General features: G+C 42.2%; 1 protein-coding gene across 3 annotated transcripts in view; it reads right to left on the bottom strand.

Annotated features, from left to right (window-relative positions):
- LOC136881711 (uncharacterized) overlaps positions 1–4230 on the bottom strand; it is a 169084-nt gene extending 164854 nt beyond the window's left edge. For all 3 annotated transcript variants that reach the window (XM_067154186.2, XM_068225091.1, XM_068225092.1), the window contains exon 1: positions 4093–4230. The gene's annotated coding sequence lies outside the window, so the exon portion shown is untranslated. The remainder of the gene's footprint in view (positions 1–4092) is intronic.
- Between the last annotated feature and the right edge of the window lie 15041 nt (positions 4231–19271).

The raw sequence follows: 19271 nt of genomic DNA, 5'->3' as shown, positions 1-19271 counted from the left end.
ATCTGCCTCCACCGGAATCTTTGCTTGTGAGCTGCGGTCGAATTCGCAAACTTAGGCTATCAAGGTCATTACACTACCATCTGAGCCACTCAGCCTGGCAGAAAATACCTCCGCTTTGCTCCTAAAAACAACAGTCTTCATCACAACACATGAGCCAACAGCAACGATGTAGGCCTATTTTTCGTAGACCACATGAATGAATAAGATTATCTCACACACTTTCGATACAATATTGAGTATTCTTAACAGTTCCATCGCAACTTGTTTACACAATGTTCCTTTAACAATTATCTTTCTTTCTTTCTTTCTTTCTTTCTTTCTTTCTTTCTTTCTTTCTTTCTTAATCCGTTTATCCTCCAGGTTTGGTTTTTCTCCTGGACTCAGCGAGGGATCCCACCTGTACAGACTTAAGGGCAGTGTCCTGAAGCGCGAGGCTTTTAGTCGGGAATAAAACTGGGGAGGAGGAGCAGTACCTCGCACAGGTGCCTCACCTGGTAAGCTGAGCAGAGACCTTTTGGGGGGATGGGAAGATCGGAAGGGATAGACAAGGAAGATGGAAGTAAGCCGCCGTGGCCTTTAGTAAGGTACCATCCCAGCATTTGCCTGGACGAGAAGTGGGTAAACCACGAGAAAGCACACTTAGAAGAGGAGGGAATCAAACCTCCCTATAGTCAGTTGAACTCTTGAGGCTGAGTGGACGCCGTTCCAGCCCTCGTAGTACTTTTCAAATCAAACCGGAACTTCGGGGGGTGGCAGCTAATCATACTAACCACTACACCACAGAGGCGGACAACAAATATCTCATTAATACATTTTAATTTTCAGGTTCATTCGAACAAATTAAATTCAAATGCTAAGTCCTTAAGGACGAACGGAATCATATATGTCCACAAACCGAGCTCGATAGCTGCACTCTCTTAAGTGCGGCCATTTTCTCATTTTCACACCAGGCTATATCTCAGTTAATGACATGGCCGCTTCCTTTCAACTCCTATCCCTTTCCTGTCCCATCGTCGCCATAAGATCTATCTGTATCGGTACGACGTAAAACAACTTGTAAAAAGGGACCTATTTTTTATGTTTTTTCATATTATTTTCTGAATAAGATTTTCTCAGGTTTTGGTCTGATAATTGCCTAATATTTGACCTAGCACCAAGTTATCATTTCAGCGTATGCATGATGACAATAAAAAAGAAATCACCGAGCTCGATAGCTGCAGTCGCTTAAGTGCGGCCAGTATCCAGTATTCGGGAGATAGTAGGTTCGAACCCCACTGTCGGCAGCCCTGAAAATGGTTTTCCGTGGTTTCCCATTTTCACACCAGGCAAATGCTGGGGCTGTACCTTAATTAAGACCACGGCCGCTTCCTTCCCACTCCTAGCCCTTCCCTGTCCCATCGTCGCCATAAGACCTATCTGTGTCGGTGCGACGTAAAGCAACTAGCAAAAAAAAAAAAAAAAAAATCAGAAAGTTACACGTCCCTGCGTTTAAAGTAAAGATCCAGAAAACATTATTTAATTATGTAAACACTAACCTTTGAGAAATGGCTATTCAAGGCGCACCTTTAGTGCATGGAACATGTGTATTATACCTTCTGTAGTATTGTATGAAGCACGATACCCCTCCAGCTCGTGCATTCAATCAGGTTCCCGTTCTTTGGCAAGTTTGACAACGACACATCATTTACTATATTCTGGAAGTTGCCTGCTCGCCAGCATAAGTTGCACAACCTGGTGACGTGATGTGTCAGGTCTGGACTACACTGTTGCAACAGTTCAGATAATATTATTCATGTCAATCAATTGCATTTTTTCGTTTGAAAGCTCCAAGTCGATCGAATGCAAAAGGGTCAGCTTATACAGTTTGTAAAAACCTGTCTGTTATCACTTAAAGTTTGGCTCCATAGCAGAATAATCAGTACCTTGATCTTTGGGCCATGGGTTTGATCCCGTTGGGTCGTTATTCATAAACGGTTGATATCTTTGCTTCGTGAACTGTGTTTTCTTTACAAGTTGCTTTACGTCGCACGGACACAGATAGGTATCATGGCGACGATGGGGTAGGAAAGGGCTAGGAGTGGGAAATAAGGGGCCATGGCCTTAATTAAGGTATAGCTCCAGCATTTAGCTTGTGTGAAAATGCAAAATCATCTTCAGGGCTATCGAGAGTCGGGTTCGAACCCACTATCTCCCGAGTGCAATCTCACAGCTGCGCGCCCCTAACCGCATGGCCAGTTTGCTCGGTGGACTGGGTATTTGTGCTGGTCCCAACATTATTACAACTCACACTACACTATTGGCCACCACAATAACACGCTGTTTCCTATGCAAGGCAGACACTATCCATCATCATCGGAAGGCTGTGTCCGGCTGTAACACCACACGAATTTATTAACACTTATTATGACCCAGGAAGTTTTAGAAGACATAAACAGTACTGATGTTATTTGAGGAATAACTTTGACAGTATCAATTAGTGTGGCATACTAACATTAACTAATGTTGTCCAGCTCCTTCCGCCCTTCGGTTGGGGTGTAGAATAACATTCACGGTATTCTCTGTCTGTCGTAAGTGGCGACGGAAAGGGGGACCATAAGCTATCAATTGGGAGCGTAGGTTGGTGACCACAGTTCTCCTCGCTGAGCCTGGCATTGCTTCCATTTAATTTTATCAGCCTCCTCTTTTTCATCTTTACTATCCGACCTCTTTTGGTCAACTCTTGTTCTTTCCTGACCCTGACGGTATAGATTTATTAGCCCTAGGAAGTCTTTCATTTTCATGCCTTTCGTGGCCTTGCCTTTATTTTGCCGATACCTTCATTTTTCGAAATGTCAGACCTCTTCCATTTTTCCCTTTAATTAGTGTTAATTGAGGATAGTAGCCTAGCTGTTCCTCTTGAAACAATAACCACTACCACCGACATCACCATCACCATCCAGCTCCTTGCCTGAATGGTCGGCATAATGGCCTTCGGTTCAGAGGGTCTTAAGTTCGATTCTCGACTGGGTCGGGGATTTTAAGCGCGTCTGATTAATTCCTCTAGCTAGAGTGTTGAGTGTTTCTATTCGTCTTAAGATACGTCTTCATTCACGTACAACACATCCCACTACAAATTATCACAGAAACACTCAGCTGTGAATACATCCTTCTGTATAGGATTGGCGTCAGTCAAGACACCCAGCCTTAATCCACATATAGTGCCAACCCCAAGTAGTAGGGAAAATTCAGGAAGAAAAAGTAGAAGATTGATGTTACAGTAATTAATGTTAACTATTTTTTCATTAGTTGCAATTATTAATTACTATTAGTTATTTTAATCAGTCACCGTATCAGGGATATAGGGAGTAATTAATTCGATGAATAGCCTGAAAATTACAGAATTGTGATTGTTATTAAAAGAAGCTACGTTTATATTAAAATTAGAAACACCATCGCGATGTAAATACTACAAGCCTTAGGTCTCAAGATAAGCAATTTTAATAGTTTATTTTTATGGCGTTTCTTGTTCTTTGTTCTGTACATGAATTACAATCTATCATATAAGAAGATGAACATGACCTATTTACTAGCAGATTACAGAAGGAAGATGAACGGAGATTGGAAACCTTTGAAACGTCGTTGTGGCAGAAAATTAGAAAAAAATCCCTTGGACTGAAACAGTGAGAAATGAGGTGGTGCTAAAAAGAGTTGACAAGAAAAAATCTGCCGACTATAAGAAATTGGAAGAGAAACTGACTTGGGCACTGGTTGAAACGAGATCGCTTGCTTGAGAATTTTACGGAGGAGATGGTGAAAAGAAGAAAATGTAAAACATACAACATAACAGACAATATAAATGTGGAAGAAAGATACGTGCTGTTGAAGTAATCAGCGGGGAACAGAGATATGTGGAGATGATCCAATTCTATGTAAAGGCCTGACTGCGGGCAGAACATCACATATACATTATTGTTATTATTATTTTAATAGCTGAAATATTTATTTTTGAGAAGGAAGTAATCTTGAAGGCGGATCTCGCAGGAGGAATATTCGTCTTATAACAACGTATTTGATGAATAGATAAAAAAAAATAATCAATTGGATCTCGCTCACCTGTTTTTTTAGAACACGGAATGCATAGGTAAGTTGAGTAAACAAACACACTGCGCGATGGAAAAAGACGGACTGTCTATCTCACATGACAAAGGCCAGTACAGGGCGACCCATGAGAGGGGATGAGCTCGGGAGAAATTTAGCTGAAGCTGCGGACGAACGATTGCCAAGACCCTGAGTTACCATTATAGCATTTCACTTCTGTAAGTTTGGCGAGAAAACTCGTAAACAATTTAACATGTCGGCCGACAGAGAGCGGTCAACACTAAAGCCAGCAATCAGCGTCATCTTTGGGTGATTCACCTATCTACCTACTACACTCCGCATCATCAAAAATAAACAAGCAGGGACAATTCGTTTCGAATGTGAGTCAATGGAATGGTTGAAAAAAAATGAAATGGCGTATAGCTTTTAGTGCCGGGAGTGTTCGAGGACAAGTTCGGCTCGCCAGATGCAGGTCTTTTGATTTGACTCCCATAGGCGACCTGGGCGTCGTGATGAGGATGAGATGATGATGAAGACGACACATACACCCAGCCCCCGTGCCAGCGAAATTAACCAATTAAGGTTAAAATTCCCGACCCTGCCGGGAATCTAACCCGGGACCCCTGTGACCGAAGGCCAGCACGCTAACAATTTAGCCATGGAGTTGTGATTGCACAGACTGACTCCGTACTTTGCATTGGTGGTGAAGTACGTAACCATCCTCTCTTAATACGGGTTGCTTGGGTTGGACCACATCAATTACAATGTAATGTACCGAGCAAGTGGCCGTGCGATTAGGGTAGGGTGACGAGACGTCCCTTATTTTACGGGATTGTCCCTTATTCCTCTAGTGTGCCGTTGTAATAGTAAAAAATATACGCAACGCAAAATGTCCCGTTTTTCGTCAAGCATCCCGTATATTTTAAAATTCTGTGCTTAAAATTTATTTACACAGAGATCTGATGTATATTTCTCATTGTGCAAAGTATGGTTCCAGTGTATTGAACCTCTCACCAGGTTTACTTGATTCAAGAACTAGAAAAAATAAAAATGAAAGCAGCTCGATTTGTTCCGACGAAAGAGTAGCGTTACAAAAATGTTGCGAAGTTTTGGCTGAGAAGACTTGGGAGAAAGGAGACGAGTTGCTCGACTAAGTGGTATGTTCCGAGCTGTCAGTGGAGAGATGGCGTGGGAGGACATCAGTAGACGAATAAGTTTGAATGGTGTCTTTAAAAGTAGGAAATATCACAATATGAAGATAAAGTTGGAATTCAAGAGGACAAATTGGGGCAAATATTCGTTTATAGGAAGGGGAGTTAGGGATTGCAATAACTTACCCCGGAAGATGTTCAATAAATTTCCAACTTCTTTGAAATCATTCAAGAAAAGGCAAGGAAAACAACAAATAGAGAATCTGCCACCTGGGCGACTGCCCTAGATGCGGATCAGTAGTGATTGATTGATTGATTGATTGATTGATTGATTGATTGATTGATTGATTGATTGATTGATTGATTGATTGATTGATTGATAATTACAGTTTGTTCGGTTGGCACTAAATGTAACAAACCAGTGAGACAGACGTAAATAAAACTAGCTGAAGTACCCGTCGTTGAGGGGATAATTACTTAACTTGTGCATGATAACACTTTTTGTCTATCCCTGATGTTCTTCCCCAGATTATGAGGCGCGTAACTGGACACCCCTCTCTCTGTGAGCGGCTTGTCGTGACGTACACGTTTCCTTGCACTGTATGGCCCTTTGCAGTTTAATACTTTATCACTCATCTTGATTTGCTATCTTCCTTCTTCTTCTTCTTCTTCTTCTTCTTCTTCTTTATCTGTTTACCCTTTGGGTTCGGTTTTTCCCTCGGATTCAGCGAGGGATCCCACCTCTACCGCCTCAAGGGCAGTGACTTCAGACTCTGGCTCGGGGATACAACTGGGGAGGATGACCAGTTCCTCGCCAAAGCGGCCTCACCTGCTATGCTGAACAGGGGCCTTGTGGACGGATATAAAGATTGGAAGGGATAGACAAGGAAGAGGGAAGGAAGCGGTCGTGGCCTTAAGTTAGGTACCACCCCAGGATTTGCCTGGAGGAGAAGTGGGAAACCATGGAAAACCACTTCCAGGATGGCTGAGGTGGGAATCGAACCCACCCCTACTCAGTTGACCTCCCGAGGGTGAGTGGACCCCGTTCCAGCCCTCGTACCACTTTTCGAATTTCGTAGCAGATCAGGGAATCGAACCCAGGCCTCCGGAGGTGGCAGCTAATCGCACTAACCACTACACCAGAGAGGCGGACTTTATCTCCTCCTTCCGGTATTCAAGTATCGGGTTCCGATATTGTAGACCTTCACATCCAGTTCTCGTTTGACTGTGATATTAGTGCATTCTATGAAAAGAGAGTCCTTCGTCCTCTTTTCATTACGTTTCTTCACGATTTTTTCTCATTTCGATTGTCATCTTTACAATTTTCCTTGCGGTACCTAGCTGCTGTACCTGTTGTTCATGGGACAATCATTTTGCATGTACAAAGACATCTAATTCCCCAGTTACTTTCCGTTAATATTCAGGCATACTGTTTTACATGGGACGCAGCAGTAATTCCATCTATCGGAGATGAGTGGCAGCAGAAGAGAAAAAATACATCACAACAATGGTCAACGTAATGTTATTGTTGATCAGTTTTATGAACTTTCGATATTGCAGGCCTTCACATTTAGTTTTCTTCCGACTCTGGGATATTTTATGGCATCTAATATAAAGGGAGTCCTTCCTTCTTTCATGAATCCCTCTTGTCTTGTTCTTAGGCGATGGTTCCTTTCCGATTTTTTCGCATTTTATAATCATCTTCAGAATTTTCCTTGTCAATGTGGACCGATGACAGCGCGGTTTTACATCTTAAGGCAATCGTGACAAAACCCATCGCAAGTTAACACCATTGAACAATATTTCCATGTTGGCAATGCTCGACACTGATACGGACTGAGCGACGAAAGTCTAAATTCATGAATTCTGTTATCATAGTCGGTACGGTAACACTGCGTAAGACATAAATGATCGGAATTTTTATACTCTATAACTTTGGTTACATAGTACTTATCTATAGGACCAATAACATATGCATGTTGGGTATTCAGCCCGAAGGCTGGTTTGATCCTCCATAGTTCAACCAACAGCTGTCATAAATTGCCTAGGCGTCACTGAAGGGGCGTAGGCCTACTAGGGAAATGAGGAGTGAAGTAGTTTCCCGTTGCTTTCCTCACCGAGCCAGAAGTTGCATATCAGTCTGCCAAGCCCACTGAAATGCATGCACCAACCGACCCTATGAGCGATATCTTCACACCATTCATAACAGGGACTGGCTGCATAAGGAATGGTATGACTAGCATCACTCATACCTCAGTCACTTTCATATTGTCAAAGCCAAGGATGAGACTGCGACATGTCAATGAAAGTAACAAATTTATTTTAGCCCATACCGGAAGACATAGTGCACTATGAACACTACATCTCGTCAGCAAAGGCGAACCAATAACATAGGTACTTAAAAATTAAATTTTACGTGCCTTCCCCTAAGCTAACATTTCATTCAGCGTGAATAAAATTATTTACAGCCTAGAATGTAGTGACTTATTCCCGAACTTAACATACCAATTTTCATGAAATTATGTTCACCTATTTTTTCGTGATTTCGCGTTGATATGGACTTAACAACAAAAAATAAATTCATGAATATCTCTGTTATATCCGGCACGGTAAAATGTATAAGCAATTCGGAAATTAAATTCTGCATAGCTTCAGTTATGTAGTATTTATCGACAGGACCACTAATAACATAGATAATTGAGAATTAAATTTTAGGTCTTCCCCTAAACTACCATTTCACTCAGCGTGAATAAAATTAGTTATAGCCTAGATTGTAGAGCTTCACTCCTCGACTTTATATGCCGATTTTCATTAATTCTCTTCAGCCATCTTCACATGATGAGCATATGCACAGGTATGCCGGAAAATTAATAATATATATAATTTCGTGTGGCTATTTCTAGCCGAGTGCAGCCCTTGTAAGGTAGACCCTCCGATGAGGGTGGGCGGCATCTGCCATGTGTAGGTAACTGCGTGTTATTGTGATGGAGGATAGTGTTATGTGTGGTGTGTGAGTTGCAGGGATGTTTGGGACGGCACAAACACCCAGCCCGCGGGCCATTGGAATTAACCAATGAAGGTCAAAATCCCCGACCCGGCCGGAAATCGAACCCGGGACCCTCTAAACCGAAGGCTAGTACGCTGACCATTAATCCAACGAGTCGGACGGCGGAAAATTAAAAAGTGCATTTCCTTGTTACTGTGGACACGACCGCTACAGAAATACAACATCATCATCATCATCTGTTTACCCTCCAGGTTCGGTTTTTCCCTCGGGCGTAGCGAGGGATCCCACCTCTACCGCCTCAAGGGCAGTGTCCTGGAGCTTCAGACTCTTGGTCGGGGGATACAACTGGGGAGTATGACCAGTACCTCGCCCAGGCGGCCTCACCTGCTATGCTGAACAGGGGCCTTGTGGAGGGATGGGAAGATTGGAAGGGATAGGCAAGGAAGAGGGGAGGAAGCGGCCGTGGCCTTAAGTTAGGTACCATCCCGGCATTCGCTTGGAGGTGAAGTGGGAAACCACGGAAAACCACTTCGAGGATGGCTGAGGTGGGAATCGAACCCACCTCTACTCAGTTGACCTCCCGAGGCTGAGTGGACCCCGTTCCAGCCCTCATACTGCTTTTCAAATTTCGTGGCAGAGCCGGGAATCGAACCCGGACCTCCGGGGGTGGCAGCTAATGAAATACAACATTCTTTTTAAAATTCTGAGCAATCTACAGACAAAACTCTTATTTTACATATGTGTAAAAACGGCAACTTATAATCCTGCAGAGTGAACATTGTTTTGACATGAATATGTCTTATGGCTGGGGGTCATTTGAAAAATTTGTGTAACGCGACAAAATGTGTGACGGAAGTGACGTCGCATTAGTCGTTACGTAGGCCTTGATAGCCAAAGATGTTCTGTGAAACGATACAAATATATCAATATTTTAGTTTCATTTATTGAAAGACAATTTCATGATCATTAGCTTTTCGCAAAGGGAAAATTTTCTTTTATGTTACACGTTATGTAGGGGCTGCCTGGCCGAGGCGGTAAAGGCGTGCTCGGTTCGCCCGGAATTACGTGGGTTCGAATCCCCGTCATGAAATGGTAAAATTTAAGAAACGAGATTTCCACTTCCGGAGGTGCATATGGCCCTGAGGTTCACTCAGCCTACACCAAAAATGAGTACCAGGTTAATTCCTGGGGGCAAAGGTGGCCGGACGTAGAGCTAAACACTCTACCCCATCACGTGCCGCGGTTAACAATGGTGGAAGCCTTTACCTTTGGCTGTAGGTGTCTTTGTATTTGTTACACGTTATGTACTGGAATTGGGCATATAATAATAATAATAATAATAATAATAATCGGTACTTGTTTTCAGTAAATAATGGTACTTTTTGTGAGGCGTCTCTCGTGTTAAGAAATTCTAATCTTAAATAGAGCCTAATAATTAACGGCAGTCGAAGTGTCCCTAATTTTCATGCTTGTAATCCGGTCACCATAGGTTAGGTTCGCGTAGCTGTGAACTTGCATTCGGGAGACCGTGAGTTCGAACCCCACTGTCGGCAGCCCTGAAGATGGTACTCCGTTGTCTCCCAGTTTCACACCAGGCAAATGCTAGGGCTGTACCTTAATTAAAGCCACGACCAATTCTTTTTCACTCATAGCCCTTTTTTTATCCCATCGTCCCCATAAGACATACCTCTATCGGCGCCACGTAAAGCAAATTGTAAGGACAAGGCAATTTGATAGGATGATCAATTCAGACATCGCAAAATTAATGGTAGTAATCATTCTACTGCAAAATAATACTTCCTTTACTTCTTAATCCGTTTGCCGTCCAGGATTGGTTCTTCCCTCGGACACGGCGAGGGATCCCACCTCTACCGCCTCAAGGACAGTGTCCTGCAGCGTGAAACTTTGGGTCTGGTATACAACTGGGGAGGAGGACCGGTACCTCTCCCAGGTGGCCTCACCTTCTATGCTGAACAGGGACCCTGTGAGGTGGGGGCTGGGAAGATTGAAAAGGATAGACAAGGAATAGGGAAGGAGGCGGCCATGGCCTTAATTTAGGTATCATCCCAACATTTGCCTGGAGGATAAGTGGGAACCCATGGAAAACCACTTCGAGGATGGCTGAGGTGAGAATCGAACCCCCCTCTACTCAGTTCACCTCCCGAGGCTGAGTGGACCCCGTTCCAGCCCTCGTACCACTTTTCAAATATCGCGGTGCAGCCGGGAATCGAACTCGGGCCACCGGGGTTGGCAGCTAATCATTGCTATCATTGACTTGTATTGTTCAGGAGAATAGACACGGGCATGTCACTGGACTGCACGCTTCATCGTACCAAATTTCAGTAACATGGCATAAAATTATGAAAAAAGATTATATTCCTGGTATATTTAGTTTCTTCAACTCATTTGCCTTTTCCTAAATCCGGTGAGCTGACAACGAAAGGAAAATGTACCTTTTTCTGCGCAATTGATGTAGATACCTTCACAGAATAACATGACTATCTCAGTTTAGTTTGCCATTTTTTTTTTTTTGAATATGTACCTTTTTCAACTCACCCATTCAATTAGAAGTACTTTAATGCTGTGTCAAAATGTATCTAACCTCCTCTAAATTAGTTGATGCCGGATACCTACCTCCGGAAGAAGTCGAAGTTGCAGTAGTAAAATGTCGTCACCGAGAATGGCAGTCAGCGAATTTATATCCTTAGCAAGACTAGTTTTTTCTTCTTCCTCCTCCTCCTCTTTTTCTTCTTCTTCATCCTGTTTTCGTTGATGTGAACTCCATGATCACCACATCCAAACTCCAGCCTGCATTTGGAAGTTGTTTGGTTGATGTTCCTAGATAATCGAGAAGAAAAATTTCTAATAAAAATTAAAATATAATTACCATGCCTATGAATTTTACTTAACAAATAGACTGGGATGCAAGGTTCTATTCTTCACCTTATCTGAACTTTCATAACGGCTTACTGCTAATGATCATGACCGGGTCACACGTATAGGAACAAGATATCAGTCTACCTTTCCGAAATACCATTTATCTACAACCAAACTGTACCTTTCTTTAAATGATAGCATTTCTTGAATGGATGTTGGTGCTAGGGCATCTTGTTTTCCCAAGCATGGGCTTTCTGTACACGCGAAACTCTGAATTTGTAGAGACTATGCATTTGTTGGTGTTGATACGTAGAATACCTTATAAGTAGACCTTGGATTTTAAGGCAAATGCCTAATTTGTTCCTTACAAAATAACATGATTTTTTAAAAATATGTTGACGTTTCATGATAAATCCCTTACATTAACAGAGTTTTATAGTGCCCTAAAATGCCTATTTAGACCTTTAAAGCCTATTTTACTATTTAGTGCCTAAAAATGCCTATTTTCTACATTTAAAATAAAATTCGGTAAATTTTACAATCACACAATGGATATCCCTGGAACGAGCAGAAGAGCAAAGGGTGAGTTTTTCACAGAAATGTGCTCTCCCCAGACAACTGTCACCAAAGGAATGCTGAGTGAAGGCTGGAGGGGCCATCTAGGAAGAAAAGGAGCAGGTAGTAAGAAAGGACATACTGTGTCAAGTCGCCAGTGAAAGAACATCTGTTTAAGTGAATATAGTTCATCATGCCTAAAACAAAATCATCCAAGATTACAATGGCTTGTACAATTTCTAGGGAGAGTTTTGATGGCAAGATTATTTTCTGCCAGTACTGCAATAAACAGCTATGCGCATATATTTTAAATTTCATATTCATCTAAAACTATGATTTTGATATTGGCTCCTCTAATTGTAGAGACCTAGTCCAGGCAATCAGGGTTCGATTTCCAGTACCGGCAGTAATTTAGAAATCTATGAGGTCTGGAACGGTGTCGACCCAGCATCGTGAGGGCATTTGAGAAGCTACAGTGGGCAGGGGTCACGGAGGCAATATGGCTGAGGGATGTATCGTGCTGACCACATGCCACCCAATATCTGCAGGCCATGAGCTGGGCAGCAACCGTTATTGAAAGCCAACGCCCTTCGGGGACTGTAATGTTCTTGTTCTTAATTAACTTTAGAGTAATAATAGCTTAATTTAAATTACAAATTTTATTCAATAGCTCAACTTTTCTATTCCTCATCTTGGTCTCTAATTGGCATCACTTTATTGTGTTTTAGATTTCACGTGAGAAAAAATGCCACCTTAAGCACCATGCAGATACTGCCAGTCACAAAGCGAAAGCAGCCATGAAAAGTAACATGAGACAGACTCTGCTCACACAAACTATATCTCCTACAACCCATAATGGTTTCTATGCTGATATGTGTAGAGCCCTAGTTGCAGCAAATATCCCCTGGAATGCTGTGCATAATCTGGTTTTCAGAGATTTTTTACAGTAATACACCAAGCAGCACATCCCCTCAGCATCTACATTAAATAAAAACTACTTAGATATTTGTTACAGTGAGGTCATTTTGTCAATCAGGGAGGATATTGGGGAGTCTTGCATATAATTGTGTGTGGACGAAACCACCGACTCTGTGGGCAGGTACATTGCTAACCTTATAGTAGGAAAACTGGAACCCAATCAGGCATCTACCGCTCACCTTCTTTGCTCTAAACAGCCTGAGAAAGTCAATAGTCAAAGCATTACATACTTCATCAACAAGGGGTTGCAATTGTTGTATCCTGGGAGTGTTGATGATTCTAAAGTCCTTCTCCTTGTCTCCGATGCTGCTTCCTACATGACTGCCACTGCACCTCTCCTCAAAACTTTCTATCCCCCTTAATTCATGTTACTTGCATGGCCCATGCCTTGCATAGACTCGCAGAAACAGTTAGGGCCGAGTTTCCTGCAGTAAATACTCTCATTTCAACAATGAAGAAAGTGTTCTCCAAGGCTCCATCAAGAATAGCCATCTTTCGAGAGAAACTCCCCTCTATTCCCCTTCCACCACTGCCAATCATCACCCGTTGGGGTTCCTGGATGGAAGCTGCCTGTATTATGCAGAACATCTTGAGGAAATCATAACTGTGATCGATAATTTGCCTTTAACGGACAACTCTGCACGTTTGTCGTCTGTCAAAGAGCTGTTAAATGATTGTTCAAGTGTTGAGAGAGACATTGCCTATATTGAGGCAAATTTTTCATTTCCTCCAGTCACCATTAAAAAAATGGAGGAAAAAGGAAAGAGTCTCAAACAGCAATTTTCTGTAATTGAGGAAGCTGAGAATAACATACAAAGTGCTAGGGGCAAGGTAGGGGATAAAATAAGAGACAAGTGGTCTAGTGTACTGCAGAAGAATCCAGGTTATTCAGTGCTGAAAAGGGTACATCAGGTAATGGATGGGGAAAAGGTAGACTTACCAAATGAAATTGAATTGAAAAATGTGGGTAAATTTTCCTATGCCCCTCTAACATCTGTGAGTGTGGAGCGTTCTTTTTCTGCTTTCAAAGTGATTTTATCAGACAAAAGACACAGACTGACTGGAAAATTTGGAGAAGATTATTGTTATGTACTGTAAAGGAAACTACGAATGAAAGTACTGTAGGAATGTTCCTCACAAATAATAAACACATACTCCATTCACGTTTACACCGTTATTGGATGCCTACAGTGCTGTATTAAGGTTTTAGATCAGTAATGATAATGATACATAATCCATAACTTTTTTGACACATGACTTTTTATATTGTTTTTGATAAATGTCTTTTTTATTCTGTCTTAATTTTACAGTTATTTCGGTTAAGAATAGGGGTACCACATTTGTTAAAGTAAAGAAAGTATCACGTCACAGTTTAAGTGTATATTGTAATATTTTAAAGTCTATTTCCTGCCCATCCAACATTTTAAAAACATATTTTAAGTGCCTATTTTCTCTTTTAAATGCCTATTTACTTGTTTTAAAAGCCTATTTTAGGTGCCTAAAACTAATTTTTTTAGAGCCTAAAATCCCAGGTCTACTTATAAGCCATGATCCACGTGTCGTTTTGCAAGGTGGCATTGAGGGCGAGTGATTATGACGGCGGTGTAGAAGTTACAGATCATGAGGTCCGAGCCTCAGCACGACAGAGAAATTTTTCCGAGTGGTAATAAGTGTTGTAAGAGTAGTTGAATGGCTGTACAGTGAACGTTTGAGTTCGTTACCATGGCTGTCATGGTGGACATCAGCTCTGCAAGAATATATGGGAGATACTGGCGGGATGGGCAACAGTGAGAAGACAAGTCCAATCAAAGGGCGATGAGAACAAAGGAGGAATGAGTGGAAATGTAGGAATTAGGAAGGTAGTTGAAAAATCGGTGTGGAAACTAAAAGAGCGCCTGATTGGTAGGCAACCCGCATAGCTGTGGTCAACGACCTACTCGTTAAACCGACGACATAAAATCTTCCCGGTAAATTAAGACAGCTGGAGGAGTAGCTTGTCCAGTCCTCTGCTGCCCCATCCGCCTGGCTCGACGTGTTCCCAACCACAAGACTGCCCTTGGCCCTAATTTTGTCAAGAGGATAGAACCATGGAAGTCGAGAGACTGTTGTCATTGGTCAGTTGGTGACGTCGACGCATGCGCAGTGATTAAATAAAGATATTCGCAATGGTAGAGACCATTAACATCACACTGAAGATATAATAATTTCGATTCACTCGAAATTACATTTTAATCGCCATGTTAGTTCCTTTTAATGCCCTTTTTGACGCTTGCTATGCGGGTTGCCTAACAACTAGGCACTATAGTAATTTCTGCCACGAAATTTGAAAAGTGGTACGAGGGCTGGAACGGGGGCCACTCAGCCTTGGGAGGTCAGCTGTGTAGAGGAGAGTTCGATTCCCTCCTCAACCATCCTCGAAGTGAGTTTCTGTGGTTTCCCACTTCTCCTCCAGGAAAATACCTGGATGATACGTAACTTACGGTCACGGCTGCTTCCTTTCCTCTTCCTTGTCTATCCCATCCAATCTTCCCATCCTCCCACAAGCCTCCTGTTCAGCATAGCAGGTGAGGCCGCCTGGGCGAAGTACTGGTCCTCCTCTCCAGTTGTTTCCTCCGATCAAAAATCTCACGCTCCAGGACACTGCCCTTGAGGCGGTAGAGGAACGATCCCTCCCTGACTCCGAGGGAAAAACCAACCTTGAAGGGTAAACGGAGAAAGAAAGAAAGAAAGAAAGAAAGAAAGAAGAAAAAGAGTAACATTAACGATAGTGAAATACAGGAAAAATAAGACCTAAAATCGTAAACATTTCCCTTATTCTTCGTCTTAGAATCAATTTTGTAATGGGCACTTGTAAAGTAGCATATATGAATGAACCAGTATTAACGGAGATATTTGAGAATGTATTTTATACCTTCACCTGTATAGTATTTCACCTAGCATGAATGAAACTACACTGGCGGGAAATGAAATCCCAACACCAAGAACGAGTTATGCTAGATAAACGAAACTGGGGAGGCGTGTTTGCACACCTGAAATATGAAGAGTGGTGCTGGTAGCGCCACTATGACCTTGCAGAGCAAGTTTGATTTAAATACGTGCTGCACAGTCCGTGTGCGCAGGCAAATGTGCGCCTATTTAAATTATTTCCTATGATTAGAGCCGACAATGTGCTAACAATAATAAAACCGACTCTTGCTCTAAAAATCGACTATTCGACCGATACTTGGTTAAGCCAGCCTATTTGGGGCACTACAGCAAAGACGCAGCTGTTAAAGGTACAGCGCGTGCAGAACCGCGCGCTGCGCCGTTTAACAGGTGCCCAGTGATTTGAAACAAACGACGACCTGCATGAACGGTACAAGCTCCCCACCATTCATAGCAAGATTCGCAAACACAGCTGCGAAATTTTATGACGCGCTCACTGAGAGCAAAAGTCCGCTGATCAGGAACATATGTGTATGACTATTCCCCTCTAACCACAGACCATATCCTGGTCAGCGAGATTTAACATTTCAAGGCCCACAAACATACTAACAAAAATACCATTTTTAGCTTTATTATATTAAGAACTAGCTATATTACCCGGCGCTGCTCAGGCATTTTGTTGTTTCCTTTAGGTATTTAATTAGCTGTTAATTGTCCGACTCGTTGGCTGAATGGTCAGCGTACTGACCTTCGGTTCAGAGGGTCTCGGGTTCGATTCCCGGCCGGGTCGGGGATTTTAACCTTCATTGGTTAATTACAATGGCCCGGGGACTGGGTGTTTGTGCTGTCTCTTATCGGAGGGTATGCCTTACAAGGGCTGCACTCGGCTAGAAATAGCCACACGAAATTAATTTAACCTGTTAATTATGCGTGAAGAGAATTTTTGTAGTTTTCGTTATTACGACGTTCACTGATTAAGAACTATTTTGTAGTTTAGAGGTTATTATTATGTTTAAATTCAAGTCTTATAGTTTTTTTCTCGTTAATCAAACTAACCTCGGTAAGTTTGGACATTTTCTTCTTCACCATTTTTCGCCATGCCTACACAGCTGAACTGGTACTTAAACGGCATTCAGAGTGACCCAATATAACTCAGTGACCACTGGAACTATGGATTAGACACTAATATCGGTCCCTACCTTAGGTTTGCTACAAGGTGTTTTACTCTTCCAGTATATTTTCGAGACAGTAATTCGTGTTTGTACGAAGTTTGGTTGAGAGCTATTCTGGAAAATATTGTACACGCGTACATCTACAATTTAAGTAATTTTCTCTTTCACGCCTTTTACTTTTAGGGTTTGTATTACTTATTTTAAGTGGTTTTTTCTTTTAGTTTTCTTAATTTTGACGTTGATTGATTGTTTATGTTTGTAAATTTTTAAATTGAAATATTGTTATGTGTATAATTGTATATTTTGTTTCGCCTTAAAGTATTTCCTTCTGGCAGTCCAGATAGTCTGGGAAGTAATTGATCCTTTCAAACAAATATACAAATAAGTTATAAAGTAATGTATTTACGCGTCGCATTATAGATATGATGTGTACGATTCCAACTGTCACTGGGACTGCCGCCAATCAGCCTATCAACACCAAAAACTGTGTAGAAAACTTTAATTTCGGTGAATTTGGACATTTTCTTTATCACTCCTTCTTAATCACCACGCCGATGGGTGCTCAACTTGGACTTAAACAACATCCGGAGTGCCACTATTCATTTCAGTGACCCCAGAAACTATGGATTCGATAACATCGGCTGTTTCCGATTATTTTACATGTCATCTCCTCCCCCTTACCCCTACGGTATCTTTTCGAGATAGTAACTCATATCTGTAAACTATCGAGTTTGGTTGAGAGTTATGATAGGGTTTAACCTTCAAATTAAAGGCATCGAGAATGTCAGTACTTACCTAAGCGATCCCGAAAACTATGGATTCGCAGTAATATTCGTCATTTTCGATTATTTTTAGTGTCGTTCCCACCGCCAGGGGTGTCCTACCCCACGTAATGCTTTTCCAGATAGTATAGTTAGTCATGTGTGCACCGATTTTAGTTGAGAGTTATGCTGGAATATAACATACATCCATGGTCTCGGTCATTTTCAACATTACTTTTTTCAACCCTTCTCAACCTCCATTCCGACTGGGCCTGAACTATGACTTAAACGGCATCCAAAGTGTCATGGTGTTGGGGGATTCCTGCCCCCACAGTCAATTTTTGTTTGTTTGTTTGTTTGTTTGTTTGTTTGTTTGTTTGAAAGCTATGCTGAAGCATACATTCACCTTTAATATTGGTATATTGGATATTTTCTTGTTCATCTCATCGACGCCGAAAATGGATTCTATTTTAATATTGGTCGATTTATATTACATTTTTACTTCATCCCATTTCCACTCCCGCTCAGAGGGATGCGCATACATAAATCCATAAACTGGACCATTTTGGATTTTTTCAGCACTTATTACCCCATGCCGATGGGGACTGAACTTGGACTTAAACGACATGCGGAGTGTCACTCTTCATCTCAGCGACCCCGAAACCTATGGTTTCGAACTATGTTCGATTATTTTTATATATGCCAACCCCATCCCTAGGGGTGGCTTACCCTACTGTGCTTTTTTCGAGACAGTCATATGTGTAGCAGAATCTCTCCTTTCTTAGCCTACACTTACGCACGTGTCTACGTCGAACACCAGGCCTGTATTTTACTGCAGAATCATTGAGCTGACGTTGCCATGGTTACTGCTGGTCATTTCTTCATTCATTTCCTAGAGCGGGTAAGTGTGATGACAATATCTCCAAAACGGTTGGTTTTAGGCCCTTAAAACGTGGTTTCGGGGGCCCGTAGGGCCTTACCGAGTTTTGTTCTACACGTCGCGAGGCTCAAAACGAGCTTTGTCTCGTCCTTTTACGGCAAATTGAATATTTCGCCTATATTAGCCTATGTTAATGTGCCAAAGGGCCTAAATCTAGGAAATGGAGAGGGATGTTAAAATTTCTTGTATATGGGATTACCCGCAGGGTCCTAAAAGTTAAGTATACAAAATTAGGTTCAAATTGGTGGAACGGTATGGATTTGTATAAGGTACAGACAGACAGACAGACAGACAGACAGACAGACAGACAGACAGACAGACAGACAGACAGACAGACAGACAGACAGACAGACAGACAGACAGACAGACAGACAGACAGACAGACAGACATTCTGCTTTAAACATATACAATAGCACTGAAGGCCCAAATTGGATCGACAGGTTAAAATTACTCACTGGTACCGGGACTTCCAGGCACCGATGAGAATTGTGGCTGCTGCTGAGTGTTAGTCGTCTTCCGGTGTTAACGTTGTGAAATAGGTGTGAGCCATACATGCCTTTAAGGAGACGAAGAAGGCAGTATCAGCAGCTGACTGAGTTTGAACAGGGCCTTGTAATAGGGTATCGAGGAGGCGGATGTTCTTTCCGCGATATTCCAGAAAGACTTAGCAGGGATGTATCCACAGTGCATCGGTGTTGGTAACAATAGTCAAGGGAAGGCACTGTCTCAAGAGACCGGGGTCTGAGCGCATACGAGCCACTACGAAGAGGGAAGATCGCCGTATTCGCCGCAATGGCTGTGGAGGATTGTACTGCTTCTGTAGCAGT

The sequence above is a fragment of the Anabrus simplex genome, chromosome 1 (genome assembly GCF_040414725.1).
Source record: "Anabrus simplex isolate iqAnaSimp1 chromosome 1, ASM4041472v1, whole genome shotgun sequence".
Taxonomy (NCBI): Eukaryota; Metazoa; Arthropoda; class Insecta; order Orthoptera; family Tettigoniidae; genus Anabrus; species Anabrus simplex.
This window is presented reverse-complemented; position numbering and strand designations above follow the sequence as displayed.